The sequence below is a fragment of the Gossypium hirsutum genome, chromosome A01 (genome assembly GCF_007990345.1).
Source record: "Gossypium hirsutum isolate 1008001.06 chromosome A01, Gossypium_hirsutum_v2.1, whole genome shotgun sequence".
In the NCBI taxonomy this organism is placed as follows: Eukaryota; Viridiplantae; Streptophyta; class Magnoliopsida; order Malvales; family Malvaceae; genus Gossypium; species Gossypium hirsutum.
In genome coordinates, this window is record NC_053424.1 from 56,405,874 (window position 1) to 56,414,086 (window position 8,213).

At 30.4% G+C, this 8,213-nt stretch overlaps 1 pseudogene; it reads left to right on the forward strand.

Annotated features, from left to right (window-relative positions):
- The first annotated feature begins 593 nt into the window (after nt 1-593).
- LOC107935675 (gibberellin receptor GID1B-like) lies at nt 594-5,141 on the forward strand (annotated as a pseudogene).
- Nucleotides 5,142-8,213: the final 3,072 nt, after the last annotated feature.

Below are 8,213 nucleotides of genomic sequence, written 5' to 3' on the forward strand. Positions count from 1 at the left end.
AAAAATTATAAAAAACTGAACTAGTTACATACCTTGATTAAGTTCCAACAATGGCCGAACCCTTGAACCCTTATTTCATTTCATTTATTTTATGTTTCAGAAAAAACAAAGCATTATGAAACCATATTTTAATTTTTATGTTCTATTATAACATATGTTATTTAATAAATTACATAATTATCCTTTATAATATAATATGAAATCTTTATAATGGTTGTCTAAAACCATCCATCACCTAATATTATGGTATAATTGCAACTTAAATGCCTCCATTTAAAAAGACAACAACAATTCGGCCCTTACATTAAACTATCAAATTTTCATTTTGCGCGATTAAGCCCTTTTATTTAATCGGACACTCAAACGACAAAATTAAATCACGAAAATTTCATGCATACAAATTCACACATAATAGAAACAGAAAATATTTTTTAAATATTTTTCTGACTCGAATTCGTGGTCCCGAAACCACCGTTTCGAATAGGGTCTAAATCAGACTGTTACACAAAAAGTATGAGTTCATGGGGGAGTCGTGGACGAAGGTCGCATGGGCGACTAGGACGTCGTGAGGAGCTCGAGTTGAGTTATCCTCCATGGGTAGTATACCCGTTTTGGTGACTAGTGAGACCGTTGATACTCCTACTGCTAAGACAGAGTTTCAGACTGCACCAATTGAGGATGACCCTGTATCCCAGGCAATGTTGTGAGTTTTGGAGAGGGTCGCTGGGATCCGTACTGTACCAAGAGTTTGAGGGTCAGTTACTGAATGACTCTGATCAAACGACATTGAATTGTTTAGGGGCGTTACTAAAGTCACTCCTACGGTGGCTGAGTAGTAGCTCAAAGCTACTAAGCACATCATGAATGACCTCAATTGTACACCTACACAGAAACTGAGAGGTGCAGTATCTCTTCTCCAAGACAAAGCGTAGCAGCGGTGGTTGACAGTCGAGGAGAGAACCCAGTCAGAATTGATTACCTGAGACTACTTTAAGAGTGCCCTTCAGGGTAAATACATGGGCGCTAGTTACATTGAGGCTCGCAGGTTTGAGTTTATGAATCTGGTTCAGGGAGAGAGGTTCATAGTTGAGTGTGAGGCCGAGTTTCTGAGATTGAGCAGGTATGCTCGAGCACTGGTTGCGACTGAGTATGATAAGTGTGTGCGGTTTGAGGATGGACTGCGTTATGACCTACGTGTTCAACGAATTCAAAAATTCAACAAATAATTTATTTAATTTAGATTATGATAATAATATACAAATTTAAATGTTAAAGGATTATCATCTCTCTCTCTAAAAGAAATGTCTTAAGAACTTTTCCACGCTTCATATAGTCATATCTTGCATAAATGTTAATTTGTTGATTGAGATTGTTTGATTTCATCTGCTAGATTTGTTAAATCAAATTTTTTAAATGTAAAAAATATAAATTATTTTAAAATTATTAAAAATAAATTAAGCTTTTAATTAAAAATTGTAATTAATTAAATTCATAATCAAAAGTTAACAATTTATTGAGCTCTTAAAATATAGTTTTCCCTCAAATACCTCGACGAGTCATTAATTACTGTCATGAAAAAATTGATGACATGGTGACTAATGTAAAAATGCTGTTGAGGACTTACTTGCTTTTTAATTATTTAAGAGGGCTTAATTTTTTTATTTAAGGCTAAACATTATTAAGATATTAGAAAAGATTAGAAAATTATAAAACTATAAATATTATTAATAGATTATGAAAAATATGAAAGAATAATATAAATGTTACAAAAAGTTTAGAAATTATATAAAAATGTCAAATGTTATAAAATTTATTTTAAAAAATTATAAGATTTATTAAAAATATTAAAAACTTAAAAAAATAAAAAATACTTGTTATTTTGAAGGTTTTTAATTTTGATAATAAGGAAATAGAAATCTTGAAGTGGAATGACGATTAGATATATATGCACTGATAAGTGAGAAGTTTGAGTGACAATGAATTTATTGTTGGTGACTTGAGGTAAGTGAGTAGTAGTTTTGGTTTGAAAGAGGTGATACGACCTAAGATAGTGTATGAGAAAAAATAAAAATGAATTGTAAATTTTATTATTTTTTTAATTATTAAAATATTATAAAAATTAAACAATCAATTAAGCCCTTTTACATTAGTTACCATGTAAACTACCACGTCACCACTTAACGATTCGATGAACCTTTGATGGAAAATTATATTCCAGTGGCTCATTTAATTGCTAACATTCAACTAAATACTCAATTAATTGCAAATTTTTATTGAATGTTTTAATTATTTTATAAGTACTTTTTTTTTTATATAACTTAAGCCGAAACAATTTTGAGTGATTCAATATGAAAATGAAGGCGCAATCATTGTTGAGAAATGTAGGAAAAACGGAGCCCAATTTGGGGCTTGAAATTAGTGGATAAGGGCCATTGTGAATGCCATAACTTACGAAGTTCATGCTTTGATTATCTTTTACCATGATGAGCAAATTCTTTATTTATTTATTTTTTGAGTTTTTTCTATTATTTATAAAAAAAATTATTCAATTTGAAAATTTTGAGAATTTCACATTAAAGCGGCATATATACTCAGATATATAAATCTTTTATAGGCCGGATACCATTTACTGGGAGAACAAATGAGGGCTAAGGTTACAGAATGTAAATTAGTAGTAAAAAGAAAGATTTTACAAAAGAGAAATTATGAGAAGTAATGCAAAACTTGAATGGCTGTTTTAGGTTTCTTCCACCTTAAATTCGTAACTCTGTTTAATTAAATTTAAATCTCGTACAATTTCTTGATAAATATTATGTCTCATCTTTGATTGATGACATCTTTATTTTATTGTGGTTATTTTCACATTGCTTTCATTTTTGTTTGGACTTGAATATAGTTGCTTCCATGCAGCTTTCTTTTTTTTGTCTTTTTTTCTTCGTTAGCTTCTTTTTGTCTTTCATGTTGTTATTCTTGGATATTGTCCAAATTCATTTCTCCAATTTCATTCAATCAATTAACAATTTTGGTGAGTTCCAATTTTTCTATATATTTTTGATGTCTTTAATTATGTGGGAAAAAAAATGACCAATGTCCATTTCTGTTATTTTTTTAATAGTTGATTGAATTCTTTATTTCTAAAAATAAAAAATTCAAAGGAAAATATAAATCTAATTTAATTTCTTTATATGCCCAAAAGGTTAGGCCATGGATATTATATTTTTACAGCTTGTATGACAAATATGCAAAAACCTAGTCAAATTGTCCATTTTTAGCTACCCCTCCTCATTTTTAGTAAATATTACGATTACAGAATTCGAAAATCATTTAAGTTGATTCATAATATAACATTTAAAAGATGATATTACCAAATATGAATTTAAATCTCTTATTTTTGTCGATAAAATTTTAAATTAGCTGACTATTCATCAGTGAAAAAATGATTAAAAAATTGTGAGTAAAATTCGAAATTAAGATAGAGCTAAAAAAATGTTTAAATATGTATAATTAATAAGTATTTGCACTTTAAATAAGAGAATTAGAAATCAAACTTTTAAAAGCCACATTATTAAAAAAACAACAACCAGAAAATATTCATCCTACAGTAAAATGTACATGATTTAATAAAAATTTGACTTAAAAAGGCTATTACCTCAAACTGACAGAGGGATGGATGATCAGTGAATTCCATACCTATACCAGACTCTTTCTTAGTTTTGTTTTCGTCTTGGTTGCATTGGTCACCACATCAAGGACTGTCAAAATTTGCCTAAAAACATGACTTTTGAGTGACATTACATGAAAATGAAGGCCTAATCTTTGCAGTTCGATCGATCCATTACTGAGAAATATGTATGAAAAATGGAGCTCAATTTTGGGCTTGAAATTAGTGGAAAAGGGCCACTTTAAAACCCAATTGGTAGAAATATTTATTCTTTGATTTACTTGTATATGTTTAGAAATTTCTTTCTTTGATTTATATCCATGTGGGAATTCAGTTTATTTTCTCTTCTTTGTAGTACGATTTGCCTCTTTTCCTAGCAAAGCTTCTAATTGCTTGAAATTTGGATTTTTTTTATAATTTCTTTGAGTTAAATATTATACATCCCTAATTTATAATCTTCATTTTAAATTATTCCTCATACTTTAAAACATTCTAATTACATCTTTAAAACTATTGAAGTTATACCAATAAGGTCTTTTTATAAATAAAACCATTAATTTAACCATTAATTATATGTCAAATCATTAATTTAACCATAACTCAACTATTAAATGAAAAAGTGTAAAGAAAAATGAATATTGTAACAATGAATATTGTAAAAATCTTAGTTTTAAGGTTTTCAAAGCTTTTATAAAAGCTTATCGCTCACTTTTATCTTTTTTCAGTTTTACTTTATTTCTAATTTTTACTTTTAAAAGTTATGCAGTAATGTTTTAATTTTCTTTAAAATTTTCATTTTAAATCATGTCATGTAAGTTTAATACGTTTAATTATTAAATTAATAATTTTAGTAATTGAAGGTCCTGATTGATATAACACCGATAATTTAAAAATGTAAATAAAACGTTTTAAAGTTTGAGGGGCAATTTAGAATGAGAATCATAATTTTGGGATGCATAGTCCAATTATCTTAATTTCTTTTTGCAGAGGGTTTTATCATGGAATATCTGGCCCCTCATTTCTAATTTCAAGCTATCGTACAATCTACACCGCCATCCAAATGGAGCCTTCAATAGGAGTTCCTTGATTGACAAGTACCCACCAATATCAAGCTGGTAGATGGGGTTTTCTCCTTCAATCATATCGACGGAGCCATAACCTTTTTAACCGGGTTTATCCACCATCTCATAAAAATGAGTCTGAATGGGGGAATTGTGGACCTTAAGAAACCTTTGAGCACAACCAAGATCATTCCAATCATAATCTTCTTCCACCGCTGAAGCTTAACTCATTCCTTCGATAATATTGCCATCTGCGACACCTTTTGTCGTCGCCTCGTCAGCATTTGCAAAGCCATCATGGTGTCTGTGAACTATCGCCAATCACTAGAACACCTTGTGCATTCGATGATGCCCCGGCAACTCTCACATGGGTTAAATCAAGAACTTAGCTTCAAAGTAGAAAGCACAAAAGTTTTTGAAAATTTTAAGTTAGGATTTAAGTGTTTAATATTGTTGTTAAAAAATATTTTTGAAAAATAAAATGTTTATTTTAAATATGATATTGTAAAATAAAAAAATATACATTTAAATAATGTTAAAATTTCTTAATATTATAATATTACAATAAAAATATAAAAAATTATTTATTATAACTCATTATTAATATTTTGATATAAAGAATATAACATTTAAGAAATTAATATTAATTATTTGTAAAATTTAAATTCGATATATAAATTATATATTAAATGTTAAAGTTATTTAAAATATAAACATTACAAATTTAAATATATAATTTTATATATTTGAATAAATTTTAATAGAGAAATAATTGTTTATTTAATATAAATATTATATAAAATACATTAGATTATAAATAAAAGTTAAATAAGTCATTTGACTCCAAAAGTGTTTTTTCAAACACAAATTAAAAAAATATGCGTATTAAAAAGCATTTTTTTAACTTAAAAAATTGTTTATTTAGTATTATTTATTTAAAAATGCTTTTAACCCAAAAGTAACATAGCTCACCATGTTGCCGTGAGAACAGAAGAGGCTGACATTAAGGTTTTAAGCAACGTTCTCCTTCACCCAATGTTTGTCGGGTAGAGAAGAATAAAAATAAAAAAAAAGGACAAGATATAAAAGAAAAAATTAATTGGAAAGGTTCAGGGACTACCTGCACAAATATAAGTGAAATATAAAATACTAAGCCGACTTATTGTTGCACCATCAACGGAAGTTAACTTCTCAATGACTATAAAATACCAAGTTGATAATGTTGGTGATCATATAGTTTTTTTTTTTAAGTTTAGTAACTAAAACTTAAATTTATGCAAACATAAGTGACAAATTTTGTAATTTACCTTATTAATCATAAAAAAGTTAATGTAGTATGTAAATTGTTAGAATTAAGTGACCCGAATCCTCATTTAAATAAAATACAGTGATAAAATAAAATAAAAGAAGAATCCATATAAAATTACACTTCTTGTGTTTTATTTTAGAATAAGGTTTTTTAAACCTTATTAAATTCTATCTATTTGATATTGATTAGAATAAGGTGTTTCAGTCTTACTAGAATATGACTTCAAAAGCCTATAAATAGACATAGTCTATTCCTCTTGTAATAATTTGAATTCGACATAGTGAATTTTCTTCTCTTCTGGCCGTGGTTTTTTTCCCGAAAGAGTTTCCACGTAAAAATTTGTGTGTTCTTTATTTTATTTTATTTTTTTATTTTTTCACAAATTGGTATCCGAGCTTACGGGTTGTTCATCTCGATCATGGTAATGACGTCTTTGAAGTATGAAATTCCGCTGTTAGATCGCAACACCAGATTTGCATTGTGGCAGATTAAGATGCAAGTAGTTTTTGCGTAGATGGATTTGGAGGATGCCCTGCTAGGGATAGATAAAATGCCTTCGACATTAACAGATGAAGAGAAGAAGTGTAAGGATCGAAAGGCGTTAACACAATTACATCTGCATTTTTCCAACGAAATTTTGCAGGATGTGATGAAAGAGAAGACCGCCACTGCATTATGGAAGAGGCTAGAACAAATATGTATGTCGAAAACTCTAACAAGCAAGTTGCATATGAAGCAGCGTCTTTATGCTCATCGTTTGGAGGAAGGTGCTTCTGTACACGAACACTTAACAGTGTTTAAAGAAATTCTCTCAAACATGGAGGCCATGGAGGTTCAGTATGATAAGATCTAGGTTGATTCTACTTTGTTCGTTGCCCCCGTCTTATTCAACCTTTAGAGACACGATTTTATATAGCAGCGTGTCTCTCACAGTTGATGAGGTTTATGATTCTTTGACTTCATATGATAAGATGAAGCATCTTGTGGTTAAACCCGACTCTCAGGGAGAGGGTCTCATTGTTCGTGAGAGACAAGATCGGAATGCTGATGATGATCATGGAAGGACATAGGAACGGAATCCTCGTGGTAAACCTAAAGGTAGATCAAAGTGTAATAACCCTCATTCGTATCCAACTCCGGGATAGGGTTCGAGGCGTTACCGGACTTAAACATTCACAAACATACAAAACTAGGTTACCAAATTTCGCCCAAAATTAAAACTTTTCAAACACATGCATATTGTCCCTTATACAGGACTTCGAACCTATAACATACATTGGGGTGGTTCGGGACTAAACCGAGAACTTTCGAAAGTCTTTGGGCAACTTAACAATTTTTTAGCTTTGGAGAGTCACACGCCCGTGTGGGTTGGGCCATGTGGTCGCACACGTCCGTGTGGCTTGGGACACGCCTGTGTCCTCAGCCCGTGTAATTTTCTATTTATGACGTCAGCAACCATTTAAGGGAACACTGCCAAGGCAGACACCCATGGCTAGAGGCCGTGTCCTCCACACGGCTGAGACACACTGCCATGTCTCTACCCGTATGGTCAAAACTTAGGCTAATTTCCAAGCCTTTTTGTCATCTTTACATACACATACATACACGATTTCAATGGCATTCATCATGTTCATATGCCATATACTTCTCATATAATGAACAAGCACAACCACATAACCACATCACAAGACATTAACACATATCATGGATAAATAGGCTTACAAGCCAAAATTATTATAAACCATAACTCATGGCTATAAACAACAAATCAATATAAACCAATACCTTTGTCTAATCACAACAATAGTCATCATAGAAAAACTAAGTCCCTATACATGCCATTCTTTTGAAAACATTTAACATACACATATCAATACTCCACGGATAATGGCTCGATAGTGTGATGCTACCTCCGACGATCTCCAACCCTGAGCTAACTTGACAAAACTAAAAGAAATGGAAAGGAGGGAGTAAGCTTTACGCTTATTGAGCTCGCATGAAAATAATAAGCAATGCAATAACATGCTATTTTCATTTTTTTCTATTTATTCAAATTCCAGCTAAGCTGTTTTCCCGAGTCATGGTCATTAAATTATTTATATCCGGAGCTACAGAACTCCAAATTAAGATCTGTTAATTTTTCTAAAAACTAGACCCATATCTATTCTTATCATAAAATTTT